This window comes from Capsicum annuum, chromosome 4 (genome assembly GCF_002878395.1).
Source record: "Capsicum annuum cultivar UCD-10X-F1 chromosome 4, UCD10Xv1.1, whole genome shotgun sequence".
NCBI classification, from domain to species: domain Eukaryota; kingdom Viridiplantae; phylum Streptophyta; class Magnoliopsida; order Solanales; family Solanaceae; genus Capsicum; species Capsicum annuum.
Genome location: NC_061114.1, coordinates 75544454 through 75569800, shown reverse-complemented (window position 1 = coordinate 75569800; position 25347 = coordinate 75544454).

The window sequence follows — 25347 nt, the reverse complement described above, 5'->3', positions numbered from 1 at the left end:
ATGTCTCAGGGTCGGGAAGACTAATCTAAAAATCCTCAAAGTTAAGAGGCCTTAAAAATGACTAAGTTCCCAACACTTAGTGACATTTGCAGATTTTATGACTCTTATTCATGTAACTAGGAGCTAAACTGAGCTGATAATAATATGAGGTATCATAATATCTCCCTCTTCTGAACATTCAACCTTGAATGATCCTGATTTAGTAGAGAGTAATGACAAAGCTGAGATCATATAATGAACATTCATCACTGGAGACATGAATACATAAGTTAGTCTAAAACATGATACATGAACTGAACTAACATTCGTTAATACGTGCAATGACATGAGAATGATATATAGCTGGAACTGAGAATGGACAAGAAACAATCTAAGAAAAACTGTTACCTTATGATAAGTCTGAGTTTGCGGAGAAAAAAATATGGTACTTGGTATGCATATCTACTTCTGTTTCCCAAGTGGCTCCCTCAATAGACTGATTCTGCCAAATAACTTTGACCAAGGGAACTTCTTTGTTCCTTAGTCTATAAATGTGATGATCAAGGATCTCAACTATGATTTCTTCGAAGGAAAGGCTATCCTTAACCCCTATATTTTCCAACGGAATAACCACAACCAAATCACCAATACACTTCTTTAACAGGGAAACATGATACAATGGATGCATAAATGCAAAATCTGCAGCCAATTCTAGCTCATAAGCTACCTTCCCAAAATAGCTCAAGATTCTTTAAGGGACAACATATTGAGGACTAAGATTTTGCTTCTTGCCATATCACTTTACTACCTTCATAGGCAAGATTTTCAAGTAAACAAAATCCCAACCTTCAAACTAAATATCTCTCCTACTCATATTTGTATAAGGTTTCTAATGATTTTAGGCTATATTAAACCTCTCCCTAATTAATTAAACTTTCTCCATAGCATCAAACACTAAATTTGGCCCTTCTAAAGAAGCCTTAACTGCCTCAAACCAACCAATAAGAGACCTACATCTCCATCCATAGAGGGCCTCAAATAGACCCATTTGAATACTGAAGTGATAACTTTTATTGTAGGCAAACTCAATCAAGGTAAAGTGTTCATCCCAACTACCTTTAAAGTCAGTAACACATGCCCTCAATACTACCTATAGGATTTGAATTGTCATCTCTTCCTGACCATCTGTCTGAGGAAGAAATTTAAACTAAGATGAACTTCAGTACCAAGACCCTTCAAAAAAGCCCTCCCAAAATGAGAGGTAAACTAAGTACCTCAATCTGAAATAATATATAATGGAACTCCATGCAACCTAACCAACTATCTAATATAGAGCTTGGTGTAGTCCTTGGCTGAATAAGAAGTAAGAATTGGAAAGAAATGAGCTAATTTGGTCATTCTATCAAGAAAAAATAATGCAGATAGTTCTTTACTATACAACTATCTGAATTATATTTTTCTTGATGTTTTTGGATTTTGATCATTCTTTTGCATTTTTTGGTTTCTCATGAATGCACTAGAGCAACCATATTTGCGTCAAACCTTTAATTTTATCATTTATCTTGCTAAGCTAACCACCCATTTTTCTAGCATTAACAATCCTTATTTCTAAAAAAGCAACATTAGTTTCTCCGTTACTTGGGTAAGATTTTAAAGCCTTCAAGGTCAGGAATTTCTCCCATTATGCTTCTTTTCTTTCAACCCCTATTTCAATTATCGCAACTATGATTACCAGAACTCTATAGGTATGAACCTTTTAGAATGAACCTTCTATGATACCAATTATTGGAACCCTTGGTGGTTGCACCACAGAGTGAGGGATTGGGTCCCTTAAATTCAATCACATGCGATATAATAGTAAAGCAACTATAAAGTGCTAGAAAAACAAATGCAGTGCACGAAAGTAAAGACACTAAAATTTTTCTTGGAAACCTAGAAAGGGAAATATAATGGATTGTCCTCATAAGCACCTTAAGATATCGAATATAATAAAATTCCTGATTATATTGTAGATTTTATCCTACCTTCAGGCTCTTTTTGCTTGCAGCAACTCTACTACAAGCTTTTCTTAGCAACTCTACCAAGGACCCTCTCTAATGATTAAATATAATGAGTCAAAAGCTTAGGTAACTATACCTATGCACTTCACTAAACAAACAAAAAAACTACTTTAAAAACCCGAGGAGTTCAATTATAAATCAATACTCACTCAAGAACAATTTAAATTTAAGCTCACATAAATAGCTAAGAACTTGAGCAGTATGGAGATGGGGTTTTTGCTACCTCTCATCACTCTTTTGAATTACAAAAAACATTTGATTACGAGGCTTTATTTTTCTTTTATAGATGAGTGATGATTAGGGATGAAGGATCAATTGACCAGCTATCCTATCTATATAAAATAGCACCTACAAGTTTGATACATAAGAGGAAAAAAATGTGTAGACAATGCATGCCATCTATACTATACCTTGCACATCTAGTGTCCTTGTCCTTTGCAGTTAGATAATCATCATCAAAACTACATATAGCAGCGGGATATATTTTTATTCCTTGAGTTAAAGATTTGGTCAAGTTGATTCTGGGGAGGCCCATTGCTCCTGGTGTTTTATTTACCCATATAAAAATAAAATTATAGAGACTTGAGGCTACAGTAATGGTTTTTTAGGATGAAGAGAGATATAGTAAGCTTTATAAATCATATCGTAAACTGTCAGTAGGTCAAGTTTCAACTTGAGTCATTCTAGTTTAACTTAGTGGCTACCCATTGCCAAGTAGATGTGGGAGAGAATAGCCATGGAGTTTGTGAATGGTTTAGCTCATACATTTTGGGTATTTTATTCTATTTTTTCACTGTTGATAGTTTGACTATGTATGCTCACTTCTTTTTTATTTAATCTCATTATGGTTCATATAGGTTGTCTTAGATTTACATTTTTTAGAATATTTATTTGCATAGGATGGAAGTTTCTATAATTTTTTGAAAGTGGCACTTAATTTACATGGACTTTTTGGAGGTTTATTCAAAGAGATCAAATCACTCGATTGAAATCTAGCATAAGCTTTCACCCTTATACCAATGGTATGTAAGATCATACCATTAAGGCATTGGAGTATATTCTTTGAAGGTCGGTGGGACCGGTTCTTAGATTTAGAAAATTTTGCATATAATAATAGCTCATATTCAAGTATTTTGATGGATAAATTCGAGATGATGAATGATAGGTACTGTAGGTCTTTGGTGAGTTGTTTTAATTCCTTCAAGGTTAGGCCATGGGGTACGATGTTGGTGTGTCATTATATGGATAGACTTTGGGTTACTCATGACTCTTGTAGTTTATATTTGGCAATGGAGTTATGTTGATCGGAGGGATAGACACTTAGAGTTTGGTGTTGGTGATTGGGTGATTCTTCGAGTGTCACCCATGAAGGGTATGTTAAAATTTGGTCAAAAATAAAAGCTTAACCCTAGGTCTATCAATCTATTTAAGATTTTACAAAAGGATAGTGATGTAGCCTATAAGTTATCCTTACCTCCAACATTTTTGAGTGATCACTTTATTTTAATGTGTCTATTCTAAGATGGAACCTTTTGAATGAGTCTCACATACTTAAGTGGAACAAGGTTTAGTTGGATAAGTGTTTTACTTTCAAAAGGGAGTCAAATGCTATTTTAGGAAGAGTGGTCAAAAAGTTAAGGTATAGAGAGATTCCTAAATTTAAGGTCAAGTGAAGGGATTGACTACTCATAGAGGCTTCTTGGGAGATCGAGAAGGAAAATATGGGGCTCTTATCATCATCTTTTAAGCCTATAGGTACCCTATTTCTTTTAACTTTTAAGGATCAAACTCCGGAGCATAACGAGACAACTGAAGGAACATCAAGGCATATTCTTTCACACTCATGCTACCCTACCTCAATTTCAAAAAAATCCTCAACTTTAGCCTCCCTCAACTCCTAAGGAAAGAAAAATCAAGGAAAATACTAGAGAACTCCTCGTACATAGCCTGCTCAGCATCATATCCCCTCGCCGACTCCCATTTCTTCTTCCATTGGAATGCTATATCCTTCAACTAATATGAGGCAAACTCCACTGCTTCCATATCAGTAGCATGCATCACCCTAAATATCTTTTCATCTTATCCACAAAACCTTGAGGATCCTCCTCAACCTTAGAGCAAGTAATGGAGAATTTAGCCTTATAAACTGGCTAACTCTAGTGATCTTGAATATGGAGCAACCAAACCCACATGGTGAGGATTACTAGACTAAGAAGTCACTAGTTGGCAGATGAATAGATCAATGAAACTTAGCATTAGAAATGTCCCTTTGGGGCGGTGGGACATAAACATCATCAGCCCGAGAAGCTCGAGGAGGACTAGTATGAATGGGTGGAAATCCCTGAAAGGCAGTACAATCAAGAGTCGGGACCCTAGATCGGTTCTAAACTCCATAAATAGGATGAGTTCTATCCACATTGTCCTCAAGTGGTATAGAGGAGTTTCCAAGAGCATCAGATCTTCGAGGAGGCATGATTAGAAATGAGAACAAGCAAAACTAGAGGAGATTTCAAAACTTTAAACTCTATTGCCCAAAAAATAGATCACAAGAAAGGAAACATTCATAAATGCCCTGTAGACTCTCCCTTATGAGTGTGGCATGCTACACACCTATAAAAAAGACTCTACTTGACATGGCTTTATGGACACCCAATGATCTTGAACCTAGGATCTAATACCAAGCTTGTAATGACTCAAACTAGGGCCTGTCCATGATGGGCATCTCAAGTTCGACGAGGACCAGAGACCATCCCCTTTACCCTAGCAAACCAGAACACAATACAAATAGTAGTAGATGAATTTTGAATAGATAACAAGATAGTTAACCAACTAGCCGAAAAATAAATCTAAGAACTTTAACATCCATCCCAATCCATAGTAATCCACAAATCCTCTAGTAACCGAAGAACAACCTAAGTTGAGACATGCCCCCAATAATAGTCAAAAAGGAAACCAACAAACCGTCTATGACGTAAACTAAACCAGAAAGTAATAGGCCTTTCGAAAAAAAGAGGTTCACCACTTTAAGATGACTCACGAACAATCCAAGAACTACTTATAATAATATAAAAAAAGAAGAAGTATCGATGTTACCTGCATCATGTGGGAATACACTATTCGGAGGTGGTTAGCAGGGAGAGCGCTAACATGTAACTCAGGATACGGAAAAAATAATGCCAAATCAAAATCCAATCCAAACTCAATGTACATGTTCACATAGATGCATGCATACATATATATGTAAGATATTGAGCTAGGGAACAAGGTTTAGCATGAGATTTAAAACCATTAACCTAGATTATATAGATCTAATTGTCCTAACGGAATCCATGGGCTATATGGGTTCAACTCCCCCTACTAAAAGGGTCCTAGTGCGTGTTAGCCACACGAACAAGGAAAATCCAAGGACGAGCTAGGAAATGCCACAAAGACAGCTAATTCAAAATATATATAAATTCTGAACTATACACACGGTCATAAAGAGCCCCACGCTGATAAATATAGTTCGCAGTATCGGTCCCCTGGGAACTCTACCTTTTGCGACAAGCTACACAAACCTATTAAGCCTAATTAAAACCAGTTTCACAAAACCCATCCATTTAACCAAGGAATTTTCTATTAAGGCATCAACTAAAGATGTCGTCATACCATTATTCTTGCAAACTTATAATTATGCCATACTAATTCCATCAACTTGGGGGGAATGCTACGACCCCCTTTTGTTCACTACATTAAGTTTAAAACCAAAACATGGCCAACAAGGCCTTCAAACCCCCTTTTATCCATTTAACCATTTATAAAATGCAATAGTTTAGGGAAGTAAGCAAAATCATGTGATTAATCATATGTCGAATCCAATTATATAAGTGGGTTGAGGGAACTCAATTACAACTACCAAATTCCAAACCAGAATCATCAAATTGTGGGAATACCTCGACCCCCTACCCATTCACCAACCCATACACCCTAACAAGTTTAAAAATACATAAATAAAACAAGAACACTTGTATTAAAACCACGAGAATGAAAATTAAGTAATAATCCTTCCCCAAACCCTTAACCTAATTCAAAATCCACAGTAAAATCCACATGAATAACCATTTAAACACATGTTTTAAGTAAAATAAGTTTAAGGGGAGGGGTAAATACCTAAAAGTAATACAATTATGGAGAGAAATCACCACTTAGAGGCTCTTAATGATCAACCTTGAGAAAACCTAACTTGTTCTTGACTAAGGGATTTGAGAGACTTTAAAAGTGTGTTTGATCTTGTTTTTGGATAATAATATAGTCCTAAAGGGGTTTTAAGGTCGTGGGTCACAATTTCGAAAAAAGGGAAATATCCAAAGTACCCTTAATAAAACTAAAAATTATCGCCAGTGACTATAGGTCACCTTACGACTCGTGATAACATGTTAGGAGTCACCATGATAACTCATAGTCTGGGTAGAAACATGGGGCCTCCATATGGGGTTGACTACGAAAAGCACCCTATAACTCATGAGGAGTCATTACGACTCAAGACATGAAAGTCATAGACACAAAACAATCCTTGGCTATTATACTAGTTTTGTTACTGATAGCACCTATATGACTCATATAGAGTCTTCACGACTTATTAGGTAGGAGTCATGGTCGGGACAGAAGATATAAAAAACCTCACAGGTAACCCTATGACTCAACCACTGCGACTTGTAAGGAAACCTTACAACTCATTGGGTGAGTCGTAACTGTGGCAGTAAGCTCAAATCTTAAAATTTTCAAAAGTTAAAATTCTGGGGTGTTACACCTGGATGAATGGATTACCTGGAACAATGGGCTTCCTCTCAAATTAGTCTATTCTAATCACCACTCTCTATACAAAAATGTAGACCAAAATTATTAAAACACCATTTGAATCAAGTAAGGTTTCCTTAGCCTGACCACTCAACACATTATCCCAAATCAACCTCAATCCCATATCATCAAACTGAAGAGCTCGAATTTGCTAAAACAAAGAACACCTATCATCCACGAATGTCAAAACACACCCAGGTGTTTAATTATCAAGCCTAACAATATGGTTAGCTAAAGACTAAAAAACCAAGGCCAAAGGCCTCTCTTGGGTCAAAAGAAGTACCAATCTACCAATGCTAGTCGACTTTTAGCTCAAGGCATCTACAACCACATTACCCGTTCCCTGATGATAGAGAATAGTCGAGTCATAATCCTTAAGAAACTCAAGCCAATGATGCTGCCTAATATTAAGATCTAACAGGGTAAAGAAATACTATATGCTATGATGATTCGAAAAACTCCATACAAGTAGCGCCTCCACAACTCAAAGAAAAAATGACCGCGCACAACTCTAAATCATAGGTAGGGTATTTCTTCTTATGGTGTTTCAACTGACGAGAAGCATATACAATCACCTTACCCTTCTGCATCAACACTACACCTAACCTAACACCTGAAGCATAACAAATAACGATAAAACCCACGTCCTTTTTGGGCAAAGTCAAGATAGGAGCTGATGTCAACAAATCCTTGAGATTTTAGAATCTCACCTCAAAAGTAGTAGAGCACTAGAAAGAAATCTTCTTCTAAGTCAACTTGGTGAATAGAGCTATAATAGATGAAAAACCCTCAATAAAACATCAGTAGTAACCTCTTAAGACTGTAAAAATCCAAATCTTGATGGGAGAAGTAGGGCTAACCCAATCATATACTACTATAATCTTGGCGAGATCAACCATAATACCTTCTTTAGTTACTACATGGCCTAAGAAAGAGAAAGAATCCAACCAAAACCCACACTTGGAGAACTTAGCATATAACTTCTTCTCCCTGAATCTTAGAAGCACAACACACAAATGCTTCTTATGATCAACATCACTTATAGGCTAAACCAAGATATAATCTATTAATAAAATAGCAATGGAGTTAAGATATGATTAAAATTCCCAGTTCATCAACTCCATAAATGCGGATAGGGTATTGGTCAACCCAAAGGACATGACCAAGAAATCCGTATGATCGTATAGAGTCTGGAAAACTATATTCAAGATATCCGAAGCGCTAATCCTCAATTGATAATATACAAACCTTAAATAAATCATTGAAAACACTGAAAGCCCTGAGGCTGATCAAATAAATCATAAATATGAGAAAGAGGTTACTTATTCATTGTTTTCACCATATTCAACTACCGACAATAAATACATATACACATAGACCCATTAATTTTCTTCACAAAAAAGACAGGCATACCCCAAGGTGCTACACTAGATTAGATAAACCCTTATCCAATGACTCTTTTAATTAATACTTTAATTCCTTCAGCTCAGCTGGGGCCATCCTATAGGAAGGGATAAAAATAGGCTTGATGTCTGTCCCAACATCACTTGCAAAGTGAATATCATAATCCAGAGGCATACCAGGTAAATTTGTAGCGAACACATCCATGCACTACATAACCAAAAAAACAGAATAAAATTAAGAAGGTAAAGCAATATTAGTATCATGAATATGAGCCAAATAAGATAAAACATCACCTCTAAACCAAGATATGAGATTGAACATTAGATATAACCCTCTTGTGACCCAAATAAAGTGCATCTTTCTAATCTATCCTTGGCATACCTGGCAAGCTAAGGTCATAATCTTATCAGAGGCCTCTACCTCTAATCTGATTGGTATAGAGTAGCAATGTCCATGACCACCAATTGGATAAATAGGCCTGCGACCATCACTAAGGGCTCTACTACCTTTGCCTCTCATACTTCTGGTAGAACCGCTACCTCTCACAATTGAAATAGAAATAACTCTGAAGATATGTCGCATATATAGTAACCTCTAGGATGAGGTACGACTGAACTAAAAGGGCCATTTTGAACTGATGAATTAGAAGACCCACCACCTAAAATCTGCAAGGCTGCCTACATATGTCTACTATGATAACCACAAAAATCTCTAAAATCCCTACCTCAAGAAGTGTGACCACTGAACTCGCCCTGCTGATGCACCCTCTTGGTGCTTCCCTTAGATGCCCAAAGGATACCATCAATCATGTTAGCATGGACTAATATATTTTAAAATGATGCTCCAAACACTACCATCTGAGATGTACTAGCTGTCGAGAAATATACAACCCCTTAACAAATATCTAAACCATCTCAAATTTAGTGGAAATACTAGTATAGGAATATCTAAACAAGGCATGAAAGCATTTCTCATCCTCTGCAATAGTCATGGAGCCCTGCTCTAGGTAATGAAATCATCCCTCATATGATCCCTCAGTCTGTGAGGCATGAATCTCTCTAAAAAATCCTCATCTCAGGAGAATTAAGAGGTCTACAACTAATAAGTGACCTCCACCAATCCCTAGCGTAACCCTTATCTAATAAGTAGTATATGTAATATAATGTGACTCAAATTAACCCAGATTATAAAAATTCTCATGACATTCAATCAATAACTCATAGCCATCATCGCCTATAATATCACTAACACTAGGAGGACCTAAACAAATGAATCTCTTAGACCTCTTCGGATCCTTAGAAGACATAACTTCACTTATGATAAGAGAAGCCATAGTAAATCTGGTAGGATGAGATCCCACCTGAGAAGATAATATCAATGAAGTATAAACTCCTAATCTCGAAATACTATACTCAAATGCAAGTGCAGAAAGAGAAACAACAATCAGAGTCTGTAGCGTACCAAAAGCCAGGCATCTACTCTAGAGTTTCAAGAAAAGAGATATTCTCACTCAACTCCTTCAGCATAATAACAAACTTCTTATACTTTATTTTTTTCATTCTTCTGCTTCAACCCTTGGATAAAAGGTAGAATAGGTCATAAAATAGGCTTCAACAGTGGTTATCACTCCTTACCTTTACCTTTATCATTTTTAGCTCATTTTTCTACACACATTAATTTTTAAAACATCGCACCATTAGTCAATAACTTCTTAATTTTTGCTTTGGGTGCATTATAAAAATCAACAGCATAATCTGTTAACTCATCAAATACTGGCAGATATGCATCAATAGTAGCCTTACCACTCTAACTAGTGATGGCTAGGCAGTGACTATAGATCTTTAAATTTTGAATGGTATTTCTCGAAAGAGTTCCAAATTGATGTTGATTTAGTATAATTAACATCTGACAAAACTACTACTCAAGTTACTTAATTGCGGTAGTATTTAATTATACTTTCTAGATCAATCCAAAAAGGCTACCTTAATCACCTTAAGGTAAATCTCTTAGATCTCTAAACCCTTAACCAGTTTTATAAGTAATGCTTCCATCTTTGAGTCAGTATCACGATTCCCTAGTGGAACATAAAGACCACTCTTATCCTTATAATCATCCTCTATTCTCCAGTCACCATCTTTCTCGCTACTCTTATCCCTATACCCGTCCCCATAATAGTTTTGACCTTGATTCTCGTTCTTCAAGTTCTAGGTGTCTTAAGTAGACCCTTGTCCTTTTGCTAAGAAACTCCCTATCTCTATGTTCAAGTACTTTTCTTCCACTTAAGAGTTAGACTCGTCATGTATAATAAATTACCTCGAGCATCCACTGCATTCACCTTTTCTACTCCTATAGATTCAAACTTCTTGGTAAGAAATCCAATCTCCACCCTCAGATATGCTATCTCTCGAGCCATTATATCATAGGCTCTTTACTTACTGGAAGCAGTAATAGCATATGTATCGACTCCTTTATCTATATCTCAAGTATTCTATCCTCAATTGGTTTTGGTGATCCAATCTAAGATTTCCACAGCCTATTCCCAATAAAGATTCATGAAATCCTTACTAGTAATAATATCAACAACAACTTTGGTATTTGTATTCAAGGCTCTACAAAATATCAAGAGCAAATTCCTCTCTGATATTATCTAATTGGGCACATTCATCAACTTTTAATTGAATCTTAACCAAGTCTCGTACAGTTCCTCTAAATATAATAGTCTGAAATTATATAAACTTATCCTTCAACTGTAGCATTCTAAAATACAGGAAAAATTTATCCAAGAATTATGTCTGCAACTCATTGCAAGTGGTAATGGACCCATGAGGTAGTTCCCCTAACCATAGCATAGCTTATTTTATAAGAGAGAATGGTAACAAACTCAGTATCAAAGTTTCTTGACATATCCCTAACAGATTATATGAAGTATAAATCCCAAAAAAAAATTATAATGTGTATGTTTGCATTGTTAGTCGACAAATGAGCAAACCCATCCTTCATATTAAATAACTAAATCATTGTACACATAATGTCAAATTTTGTTCCTTGGAGCAACTCTAGTGGAACGATAACTCTTGTCTCAATCGGTTCAATAAGCCCTATATCTTCTTAAAAATCATAATATACTAGAAAATGATGATAAATAGGTGGTTGAACTCTATCTCTTCTAAGTTTGTCCTTATCGAGTACTGCTCAATTAATTGATACCTCCAGTCTAGCCCTTTTCTTAGAACACTAGGCTAGTGCTAACTTCACACTATCTTTAGCTAACAACCAGTTATTAGTTTCCTTAATAGTCTCATGAACACCAGCAAAAGGTGGATGATTCAATTTATTTGGATCATCCTGAAGCCCTTTGTATCGGGCTCTCATACTCTTCCATCTTACGATTCTGTCATAAAGTCTATTCAAGTTTAGAACCAAAAGGAATTAGGGGATTTCCTTTACTTTTAGTTTTGGGCATACATCGGCATATACTTTAAAAACAACAAAAATAGAAAACCAATAACCACAACAACCTTAACTAGTCAATCCGTAACTGTACTCCCATGGCAGTGATGCTAAAATTTATTATTACTAAAATTACACCTCCTAAAAAGTATAACATGGTCGCTTGTCAAATATAAAACCTAATAAGGTTGGGGTTAGGACAACAAGAAATAAGATGGAAATCATTCAGAAGATTACTTATGTAGTTGGAAAATATAGAAAATAAATGGATGGTTTTTTTAAGAATAGTAGCAATAGTAATGATGCTAACAAAACTGGTTGTTATCAGTATGAGAAAATCACTAGGATTGTGTTCTCCCTTACTTCTTAACTTTTTTGAATTATCGTGCTTGTTAAACTCTATCTGTGCCTCACATGCATAATCTAACAAGTTATATAGCAGCTAATCATCTCTCAACCTTGGTTTGGGTTAATTTCACTATCTCCTCTCGATCTCAGAGTGTTGCGTAACTAACCATTGTTAAGGATCCCAAATTAACAATCTTCTCTCAATCATAAGTTAATTAGATGAAGGATGGTAGCTTTAAATTACGATGGTGATCTTATTTTCCTAATCTCAACCTCTCTCTCAAGTTAGTTGTAATGCCCTGCAAAATACTCTTTCAGTCTGAGACTTAGAGCATATTTGGTAAAGCAAATATTTGAGTCAAAATGTTTCAAAAATATCCTCCCAATTATGAAATACTTTGAATTGTGTGGAAATCTATTTGAGCATGAATTAAGATCATACAAGTCCCCTAACTTATGGACGAGTTGAAAATTTTCCTATTGTTCAAGTTTTAGTGACAGTCAAAATTTGGCTCAACTTCAATCGACCATAACTCATTGAATATAAAGAACTGGGTGACTTTCTATATATCAATTGAAATATGTTTGAATTATATTTCTAATGACACCAATTTCGCCTAAATATGATATCATAGCAAAGATTTATGCCAATTTTACTCCAGCATGTCAAGCTAGAAAACAGTGACGGCATTTCTGACGGGCTATCACGTTTTTGACAACTTTTTTGACGACGTCGTCACATTTTGACGACATTTCTGATGAATTCATCAGCCTTGGATAGAAAATCAAGAATTGGACTCCTTTTGTGATGACCATTCGTGATGGCATATCACGGACCAGACGGCCTATCACGGATGACGTTAAGAACATTTTTTCCAGCAATTCAAGGGCATTTTTGCAAGGGTATTTTGATCATTTCCCACTTTTTTTAGCCTCCATAAATATTAGGAACCCTCATTCAAACTTTAATTTCTCTATTTCTCTTCCAATTCTCTAAAGAGAGAATATCTAGGGTTTTAATTCAAGAACCTTAATCCTCCAAAAATTCATCCATAAATCTTCAAGCTTTCTTCAAGAATCAAGTTTCTCATAGTGTGGGCTTCAAGAATTTATTTATTTCAAGTGTGGCTAAAGTTTCAAGTACTAATGTTCATCCAATTTCAAAGGTTAAGGTATGTAGATGTTGAATCTTGGGTCCCTTTCATCCAAGAAGCTCAAGAACCCTTTTTAAAACTAAAAGATTTTTATGTTTATGAGTTGTTAATGATTTGTATGAATTGAAATGGATTTTTAATGTGTTTTTGAGTTTCGATTTATGTTTACCTACAAAATTTATGAGCTTTGACCCTAGTATGTGGAATTCATGTGATGTGTGTGATAGACCCTCTTAAAGTTGTTTTTCCATGTGATGTGTTCATCACTTTTGGGTATAGAAATGGTTGAATAAGTTAAGAACATTCCCCATAGGTTTGGTAAAGAGCTTAGGTGAAGCATAATGGCCACTATAATACGTTGAACAGGAAACCCCAAATTTTTAGCTAGTCAATGCATGCCTTATTGAGTGAAATGTGCAAAGATTGCTTGAAATCCCCAAGTAGGTGTAAAATCGGTCATGTATAATGGTTGTTGAAAGACCCTAGTGAACAAGTCAAGATATAATGGTTCAAGTAGGTGTAAAATCGGTCATGTATAATGGTTGTTGAAAGACCTTAGTGAACAAGTCAAGATATGATGGTTGTAAATTCCCTGATTTTGTGCTCTTTGATATATGCTATGCTTTTAACACATGTCAAGTGGTTAGCAAGTAAATAGTGACGTGTTAGTATGAAGTTTCCCCCAAATCAAGTGATATCCAAATACATGACAAGACCGATATAGGTATGAAGTAATTGATGTAAGATCTCGTTGAATGGGGTATAATCTAATAGCATGTCTTCCCTTTGCTAGTATATGATAGTGAATCTATGTTGATGATCCTTAAAGGTTTGGAGTGACCCTTTGGTAGTTGTGATGATGAATAGAGGTCTATGCTTTCTAAATGCTTAATGCGATGTCCTAAGGAACTTGAGAGGGAAAGTATATTATGATGCCCAACTACTTGAAGTGATTCTTTAACAAATGTGATAATACATGAATGATTGTAATGATGAATGAATTCTTGTAATGACGAATAAATGATTGTAGTGATGAATGGATGACTGTGATAATGCATGAATGATTTATGAACAACATAACTACACCATGTGAGCCACCTGAAGTCTAATATTTTGCCCTCCTAAGGAGAGAACCCCATATTGGCAGGGGTGTTGTACTATTTCCAAGGAGTACAACCTCAATATCTTCACAATCTCATACTCGGCCTTAGGCCCACAATTATCAATATCAATCCTACGGTGGCACATAGTTTTGGGGAAATACCAAATTTCCTGCTCGGTGCTAAATACTCCTCCCAGACTCAGCTCAGAACGCGTTAGAAAATCCACCTCAATAAATATCAACTCATGGTTCTATTATAAATACCAAAACATAAATATATATCTCATCTAAAAATCATAAACATCTTGTGGATTCCTAACTCGACTCAACTCAACACAATTTTTCTCAATATCAAGTACATTTTTTTATCAAATAAATTCAAATATCAAAAATTTCATGGAAACATCATAAGACTCATCCTTGCCTCTCCATTTCACATATCAATATATATTCAATAGTCGAATTTCTCATGGAATGTCATAACTCATGACACTTGTCTCAAATCATTCAAAAATCATCAATTCATAATAAAAATATTCAACTTATGGAACTTGACTTAAATTTCTTAGAAATCATCAATATATAATGATAATATACGGCTCATGGATTAAATTCTCAATTTAAGAAACATGATGGTGAAATAATCATCAATATCAAACTTCTTCAACTCAAATCTCATAAATCATTAATAGAGAAATTTGAGTGTAAACCCATTTGCAATATCATGTGAATCAATAATAGAAAGTAAATCTTTAGTCACAAGAACGAAAAGAGTATTCTTGTTCAAACCCCACATACCTTAGATTTTGATTTTAAAGATATAGAAACTTGCTTGAAACTTCTTTCTCACATTTTTAGACCAAGACCTTACTGCCTTTGACTTGAGGAGCTTAGTTCTTGAACAACTTGAAGAAATTTATGGGAGATTTCTTGAATTTCTGGGAGATGATTTGATTTTTGGGTTTGGAAGAAACCCTAGGTTTCTAGAGAATTCTTGAAAGAATTTTGGAGAGAAGTGGAGAGAAAATAATCTTTCCTTATCTACATAAATATATATATATATAAGGCCACAAGGAGCGGAAATGACCAAGATACCCTTTTGAAAAATGCTGAAATTTACTGATCGAGGCCTGTGACGGTCGACCTGACGGTCCGTCAGAGGGACTGACGGTCCACCAAGTCGTCCATCACTCAAATACCAAAATTGGAATGTTCTACCTCGATGTGATAGTTAACCTATCAGTCCGTCAGAAAAGTGACAGTCCACCAAGTCGTCTGTCACTTGAGGGCTAGAAATGAGACATTTTGTCTTGGTCTGACGGACACCTTAACGGTCAGTCAATATGTGATGGTCCACCACTTTGACATTCAAATGACATCCCAAAAAGGGAGCTGCTTCCTTGGCTTGATGAGACACTTGACGGTCCACCAAGGACCTGACGGTCCACCAGGTCGATCATCAAACCTGGGTTATCCGATAGTATTCAGTAAAATGGCCATAACTCACTCATCCGATGTAGGATTTTGATGAAATTGGTATCGATGAAACTCTTATTCAATGATCTACATAAAAAATGGAAATTAGATAAATACAACATGATTTAAAAATCAATCACTTTGGAAGTCATACATATCTATCAAAAGGACAGATTTAGGCTTAATGAATGATCGGGGTATTACATAAACCCTATGAGAAGAAATATCCTACTCATGACTTTGAGTTAGCAGCCATAGTTTTTTCCTTGAATATTTGGAGGCATTATCTATATGGAGTTTATGTGGATGTGTTTCCAGATCATAAAAGCCTTCAGTATGTCTTTTCTGAGAATGATCTCAATCTTCGCCAGAGAAGGTGGTTAGAGCTCTTGAAAGATTACAATATGAGTGTCCTTTATTATCTGGGAAAGGCTAATATAGTGGCCGACGCTCTCAGTAGACTCTCTATGGGTAATGTTTCTCATGTTGAGGACAATAAAAAGAAGCTAGTTTAGAAAGTCCACCAGCTTGCCAGACTAGGTGTTCGCTTAGTCGATACAGAAGAGGGTGACATATGGGTTCAGAGTTGTTCAGAATAACCTCTAGTTTTTAAGGTAAAACAAAACCAAGATAGACATCCTAGTCTAATCAAGTTGAAAGAGTTAGTCAAGGATCAAAAAGTAGAGGTTTTCTCCCAAGTGGGAGATAGCGTTCTACGTTGTTAGGGTCGTTTGTGTGTTCCAGGTGTAGCTGACTTGAGGCAACACTTTCTTGTAGGAGTGCATGGTGTATGCTACTCAATTTATCTAGGGGATACTAAGATGTACCATGACTTGTGGGACACCTATTGGTAGAGTAGGATGAAAAGAGATGTTGCAGAGTTTGTGGCTAAGTGCTCTATATGTCAACATGTTAAGATAGAGCATCAGAAGCCTAGTGGGTCCATATAGGAGTTTAGTATTCCTACTTAGAAGTGGGAAGAAGTGAACATAGACTTTGTGATGGGTTTGCCTCGTACTCGTCGCCAACATGATTCAATTTGGTTCATTATAGATAGGATTACCAAATTAGATCATTTCCTTTCGGTCCATACCTCTTATTCAGCCAAGGTTTATACCAAACTCTACATCAGAGAGTTGGTCATATTACAAGGTATTCCATTATATATTATCTCAGACAAAGATACTTAGTTCACCTCTCACTTCTAAAAAGTATTCTAAATGGGTCTTAGTACCTAAGTTCATCTCAGTATAGCTTTTAATCCTCAGACAGATGGTCAAGCATAAAGGACCATTCATACTTTAAGGCTCTATGCAGGTCCTATCCATGGACTAGCCAATTTTAAATTGCCAAAAGGTCTCTTGTCTCTTGGGATAAGGTTTACCTACCTCAAACTGTAGATGGTCTGAATGTTACCAATTTATACTTACTGAATAAGGTTTCTATCACAAAGTATCTCTTGGCCTTTGCAATGAAGAAGGATTTCTTATGGATCATATCGCTACATAGTTTTTATTTAAAGTAGCAGGCTCTTGAATATGCTATTATACCTAAGAATGTATCTTAGGTTGTTAGGAAAATTCTAAATAATAGGAAATTGATTGTTGAAATACAATAATTGTAGGGTAATCTACTAAGAAGGCTAAAGCAAGTGCAACAAGGAGACAAGTTTAGTGTCCAGAGTATCTACCTACTGCAGATCCCTTAGCATTCTAAAGTAGTTCAGAAGAAGCTGACTTTGCAGCCTTACTAAAATACCCTGGGTTTTTTCCCTTGGAAACTTCCTGAGTTTAGAACTTACTATCCTAGTAATGACTAATCGTACTAGTCATATGGTGAGGGTACAGGTAAGCTGACCCCAAATGTAGGGAGTCTAGTGAATAGTAGTTAGGATTCTACTATGGTTACAATTAGGGTGGTACGAGTCATTAGGGTGGTGATGGTTCATTTGGTCAAACCATAATCAAATTAGTAACTTAGTGACTTGACTTGGCTTTGAGTATGAGTGGCTCAATAAGAGCCATGAGAATAGGTTATAGATGGTAAGGTTGAGTTATATGTTATCCAATCTCCAGTTCTATTGTGTTATGTCTGAGATATGACTAGACCATATGAGTCATATGGTCTGGAAAAGAGTGGGACCATGGGTTCATATAGTGGACAATGAATGGGTGTCCAACTCATTGTCTTGGTGGCAACTCGAGGGTAGGAGTCTTATGTTGTTATCATGATTTATGAGTCACGAGGGTTAACTCGTAACGACCTGCGATATTTTTACAGTTTTAAGTTGGGGGCATTTTGAACATTTGACCTTTAAAATCTCTTTGAGTTCATGAATTAAAACACCTTTTGGGACTCCACTAACCTATTATTCCCAATCAATCACTCTTAAGAATCTCTCCCAGACTCTTTTTCAAAAAAATGGCTAGGGTTTCATTAAGATAATCAATTAAGGTTTTCAAAGAGGTTTCTCTCCATCTTCCTTGGTGTCTAATGCATGTCACTCTTCTCTCATTATTATTTTACTAAAGGTATATGTTTTAATGTATGATTTTTGTGGTGTTGTTATTGTTTTAAAATAAAGGTTTGAGGTTTTGGTTGTTCATCGATGAATATTATTTCTCATGGTTTAATTATGGTTTCCTTATTTTTAATTATGGTTTCGTACATGTGGTTGCATAGGGATGGTGATTTAATTAAGGGGTCATCATTGATCCCCAAGTTGGATGGGTTTTGGTTTTGATGATGGCATGCCCTGAACTTGTTTGTGAAATTATCAATGAAAATTATTTTATCACATAGCTTGGCTATTCTTGAATCCTTGTATCGTGTAAATGGTTAAAGGAACATGAATTAGTTTTTGTTGTTTTCAAATGGTTTTGGAAAGGTTTTGGTAGCCATGGTATGACTATAAATGGTTTTTGTTTTATTTGAAACGGCAGAGTCTAATTTGGTTTAATAGTTTATATGTTATAAGGTAATAGATTTGTAAGCTTTAATTTTTATATGATTATACCAATGGTTAATGCTAAAGACTCTTTGGTAAATGGTTGAGAATGTGTAAATTATTTTAATATGGGCTTGAAGAGGGTCGAGTAGCAAAGTTATGGAAAATTGGGGTTCTGAAGGACCTACACTAAAAATTCGCATTTGTCGATGTAACGGTGGCCCTGATGATCGTGTGCATGATGTCATAGTTTATACCTTGGGAGATGTACTTGTCATCTCAGGTTTTTTTCTCTGGTCGTGCGCCTAACACGTACTGGGCCCTTTCAGTAGGGGGAGCTGAACCCAAGTAGAACGTGGATGATTTTAGGATGGTAAAACTACTCATCTCAGGTTAAGGATTTAAATACATGCTAAACCCTGTTCCCTCCGCTGGCATAATATATATGCATATATATGTGTTTGCATTTGGTTATATGATTTGATTTTGATTGATGGCATTATTTTACCTTTATCCCTGAGTTACATGATTTCATTCACTCTGCTAACCATCTTCAGGTGTTGTATCTCCATGCTATACAGGTACCATACCACCATTTCTCCTGCTTAGTGACTTGGATTTACGAAAAACTTTAAGTCAGGTTGAAGTCGTGAGCTTTCATACTATGGAAGACTCTATTTCATGGTATAGATTTCTTTTCATTATTAATATTTCTTTGGTTATAGTCTTGGATATGGTTGGGGTCATATCCTGTCCAGATATTTTTTTATCATAGTTAGAGGCTTTGTCAAACTACTATAGGTATGGGCGGTGTCAGTATTGGTTTCAGCCTTTTTATTTGTATTGGCATTAGGGTTGGCACCAATTGGATATTTATTTGAGGTTATTATATTATTATTATTGAATTAATTCAATGTATTTGAATTATTAATGTTTTATCTTGTTATATTCTCGGATTTCATCCGACAAAGGGTGTAGGGTGGTCAATGGTGGGGTCTTGGGGGTGGTCTCCGATCTTGGTTGGACTTGAGATACTCAATAGGATTAGGACCTGGTTTGGGTCATGTCATATTGTTATTAGAGTTAGGTTTATGGTCAACTGGGTGTCCAACAGAGTTGTGCCTAGTAGAGTCTCTTTTAAGGTTGTGTAGTGCTCCACAATCATAAGGGAGAGGCTACGAGGAATTTAGAAGTGTTTCTATTTCTTGTGTTCTAATTTTGAGTAGTAAAGTCTAAGGTCCTAAATTTTCCTCTAATTCCCATTTGGTAGCCTTTCAGATCATACCTCTCCGATGATCTAAAGCTCATGGAAACTTCTTTGTCCTACTTGGGGATAATGCTAATTGGACACACTCTGCTTATGGGCTCCAAACCCAGTCTCGGGCTCCAGTTCCTGATTGTCCTCCTAGAGTTCCACCGGTCCATCTAGCCCTCCTCGAGCCCCTCAAGATGATGTGATGAATATTGAATTTGGTCAATTTATTCATATATTATATCAGTTAGTAACTTCTCAGGCCGAGAATGGTGTTTCTGTTACTCTATATTCTGAGGCCTCAAGGGTTGGCCAATTTATGAGGTTGATCCCTTCCGTGTTGATCCCTCTTATGTTCACAGGTGTTAAGGTTGAGTAGGGTTCTTAGGGTTTTATTGATGAGATAGAAAAAATCTTCCATATTATACATGCTACTAATGTGGAAGGTGTGAAATTTGCTGCCTACCAATTAAAGGATGTAGTATACCAACGGTATGAGTAATGGGAACAATCAAAGGGTGACGATATTGAGTCGGCCCAGTGGGTTGATTTTTCTAGTACTTTTCTGGACCGCTTCTTTCCTCAAGAGTTGAGGAAGGTAAAAGTAAAAATATTTGTTAACCTGAAGCAAGGCAACATATCAATTAAGGAGTATACCTTAAAGTTTCACCAGTCATCACGGTATGGTTTGGAGTTAGTTTCTAGTATTAGGGTTAGAATAAGGAAGTTTATTTCTAGTTTGTCCCGAGACTTGATTTTAAAGAGAAAGGCTATCTTGTTGAGCAAGGATATGGACATCTCCAAACTAGTTTTGTGTATGCAGTAGTTGAAGAAGCGAAGAAAAAGTAGGCCAAAATTAGGGAAAGGCAAGGAAAAAAGTTTAGATTTTTTAGCAGAGTGATGGCCAATAGTAGAATACAAAGGATTGTGAAAAGTAGTCTAAGAAGAGGTGAAGCAATTTTGGGTCTCACACGACCGCTAGAGCTTCCTACCCAAAGTCATCCGATGATAGACATTTTTAGAGTGGAGAAAATTATAGGGCACAGGGTGCCCAATCTCAGGATAGTGGGGCCTAATTAGCTCCATTATATCCTCCTTATAGATTTTGTGGTTGATTGTATTAGGGTTACTGTGATGAAGGAAAGGACAAGTTCTTTAACTATGGTCATCTAGGGCACAATGATTAGAAACTATCCTATTGGTAAGGTTGCTTTTGGGGTAAACAGGTTTCTTATTGCTTGTTCATTATCTTCAGCACCAAAGGGTGAACCATCTGACTCCAGAACTGGTCAAAACCGACTCTATGCTCTCATTATGCTCTCATTACTCATTAGGAGTCTGTGGCATTACCTTATGTTATTATTGGTATGTTGAAACTTTTTTTCCATGATATGTATTGTTTACTTGATATGGGTTCACTCTTTCATTTGTAACCCTATTTGTGGTTGTGCATTTTGGTTTTGGTTTCGAATGTATTTTGGACTTTTTTTCTACCTTGGTGGGTGACTCTGTGGTGGATAGAAGATTCTATAGGGGTTGTGTGGTATCTGTGGGCAATCGGGAGACTTTAGTGGATCTTTTTGAATTAGACATAGTTGATTTTGATGTCATATTTTGGATGGATTAGTAGTACTCGTGCTATACTTCTTTGAACTATTGGACCCGTAAGTTCATCTTAAAATTCCTAAATGAGCCAGTTATTGAATGGGAGGAAGGTTCTCTAGCTCTTAATAGAAGGTTCATATTATATCTTAGAGTTTCAATATTAATCTCTACGGGGTGTCTCTATTATCTGGTATGGGTTAAAGATTCTAACTCAGAGGGTCCTTTTTTATATTATATCTCGGTGATAAATGAATTTCCTAAGGTCTTCCCTGATGACCTTTCTGGTGTTCTTCCTGATATGGAGATTGATTTTGGGGATTGATCTTGTTTTGGACACTTATCCTATTTTTATTCCCTAATATAGAAGGGCTCCAGCTGAGTTTAAGGTGCTCAAGGAGAAGCTAAAGGACCTTTTATATAAGGGTTTCATCCATCTTAGTGTGTCTTCATGGGGTGAACCGGTTTTATTAGTGCATAAGAAGGATGTATCCCTTTGGATGTGTATTGATTACCGACAATTAAATAACGTTATGATAAAGAATAAGTACCCACTTTCAAGAATAGATGATTTGGTTGACCAACTTTAAGTTGTTAAGTTTTTCTGCAAGATTGATCTTCGATTTGGGTATCATTAGCTAAAGATTAGGGAGGTGGAAATTCCTAAGACTGCCTTTTATACCCGGTATGAGCATTTGGAGTTTCTGGTTATATCCTTTGGGTTAACTAATGCCCCGGCGGCATTCATGGACTTGATGATTCGAGTTTTTCATTAGTTTCTGGATTTATTCATTGTTGTGTTCATAGACAATATTTTGTTGTACTCTAAAAGTGAGGTGAATCATGTCGATCACCTTCGTATTGTGTTGCAGACATTGAAAGAGCAGAAGTTGTATGCCAAATTCTCGAAATATGAATTTTGGTTGAACATTGTCACTTTTTTGGGTCTTGTTATTTCAAGAAAAAGGATTATAGTGGATCCACAAAAAGTTGCAGTGGTTAAGAAGTGGTCTAGACCTACAACTCAATCTGATAGAGTGCGTGTGGATATCTTTTCAAATCACAAAAAACTGCAATACGAGTTTACTCAGAAAGAGCTAAACCTCAGTTAACACTACAGTAAAAACAGCCTATAAGGAAGGGAAATATGGTCCCAGAAAGTCCAAATCTTGTCCCAATTGATCTTTTAGGACGTGAAAATTTTGATCCTGTCCCTTCCTAACAGGATCCACCGCTAAAACTCATTAGCGATGAGCCCAATAAATCGGTCCTTAAAACCCTTTTGCGACGGCAAAAAAACTAGTCGTAATTTCCTTTTAGTGATGATATATCTTGTCCCAATCAACTAACTACCTAGTCTTAACTATTCTTTGCAAAGAGCGATCTCGTCCCAAATACACTAGTTACCTCGTCAAAATTATCTTTTAGTGACGATATTTCTTGTCTTAGATCGACTAATTATCTCATTGTAATTATCCTTTAGCGATGGTATATCTTGTCTCAAATAGACTAACTACCTCATCTTAATTATCTTTTTGCGATGGTATTTCTCGTCCCAAATAGACTAAGTGGTCATATCACAAAATAATAAATTTCATCAAATAAATACCAAATTGAAATCGGGAATCTCGATACAAAAACATGATATATATATATATATATATGTATATATATATATATATATATATAATTAGAGACAAAAAAACTTAGTTAACATCCCATGGTATTAGTTTCAATATTTGTTTCACAAGAAACATACTTACCATCCCGATCGAGGTAGAGTATCATATCAATTTTTTCGTAAAATTTGAATACATAGCAAAAAAAATAATCAAGTAACTCATGTTTCTACTATTTAATTAAGTCATCGACTTCCAGTTCAAATTGCCAGCTTCCATCACAGGGACAAAAAATAATCAAGTCCTCGACTTTCAGTTCCTACTGTTTCAACTAAATCAAGTAACTCCTACAATAGTAAAGCAGAAATTTAGTACATCACTTCACCTTATGTGCTCGACATAAATCAAGTAAGTGAATATATCAAAGTATCAAATTCAATTTTTAAACACTCAAGTACAGAGAAAGCTCTAAGAAATGAAGAAATAGCCATTTGTTCAAAGTAGATTGCAAAAAAGAACTTTGAAAGTTTCATTATACTGTAACTATTTCGAGGACGTGATAAAGGTTTTTTATTTTGTATCTCTAAATGCTTCAAATATTTTTCTGGACAAGATTGACTATCCTATCAAATCTCAAGTTACTATTTTCTACTGACACTATCCTGGAAATATATTTTTCATACATCACAGCTCGGTTGCAACTGAACTGAATACGTGCATAATGAGGTTCTAAGATTGTAAAATTCAATCCAGAATGCTATAGTTTATATACATTGACAATCTAAATACAGAATATAATATTCAAGAAACTATGACAAGATCACCGAGATGTTTTGTTTTAGTTTTAAAACTATAGCTGACAGGAAACAATTCAAAGAATAACAGACTTTTAGGCTGACAAAAAACCAACTAAAGTCGTGAAAAGTAATATTAATTATTTAAGTATAAATCTGAGAACTGTATGTACATTAAATGCATAAGATAGTCCCTCCCTCCCAAAATGAACCACCTACTTTAGCAAGCACAAATATTGATTTTAGAAAGTCAGAATACATTATTATATTTTAATTTGTTAAGAGTATAGGAACTAATGATTGGAATATGTGAAAACACTAGGAGATCTAAAGATGCCAAAGCGAATCCAAAATAAAATAAAATACTACTATTATTTATGTCAATTAACTTACTAATAGCTGTAAATATGATGTTGAAGGACAGACATCAATCAATAGCTTTAAACGAACTAGGAAGGAGCATAAATCACCTATCTTTTGATAGTTTTTACGATTCCCAAAATGCTACAGGAAAAGCAGGGTGGTGGAAATGATACAATAGCACAAACACTAATACAAGAAGGTATTGGTCTGCGTACATGGTACCTTTCTCATACTTCAGTTATGGGATTACACGGGGTATGTTATTGTTGTTGGGTGTGAATACATCATTATACTTATAATTTATTAGAGTATAGGATGTGATAATTTGAATTTCCTGTAAGCTCGGAACTTAAATATGCCAAAGTGAATTCAAATAATACAAAATAATATCATTCTATTAAAGAAAAGACATTAAACAAGGAGCATGAATCAACTAGCTATTCATAGCCTTAATGTGATTGTCTTTATATTTTACCGATTAAAAATAGATAGTGTTAATGTTATACTCTAAATACTACTGGATGAGTGGTAGATTCCAACATGACCAATGACTCTCATGTCCCTCCAAGAATATTCTGAAGTACATTTAGGATATATAAATCCTAAGAACCAATACAAACCATTGCTTGCTAACAACTTAGCCCCTCAAAATGGTCACACACAGAAACAATCCTTGTTACTTCAATGGTCAAAGTAATAATGTAAATCAATTGAATGCACATTACAAAATATTTCCAACATACTTTAGGCACAAGAAACTCATCATCCACATTCTCTCAATCTCAACTAATAGGAGTTCAGCAGATCAGCGAGTGCAAACCAATATTTACAAATAGTTAATTTTCTCTATTATGCAGTTTATCAACCGAGCACCTGTTATAGACCAGGGGAAATAGAAAACATTCCCACTAGTGCCAACTACAAAAATGGGAGAGCATTCAGAATACTGATAAAATTTTTG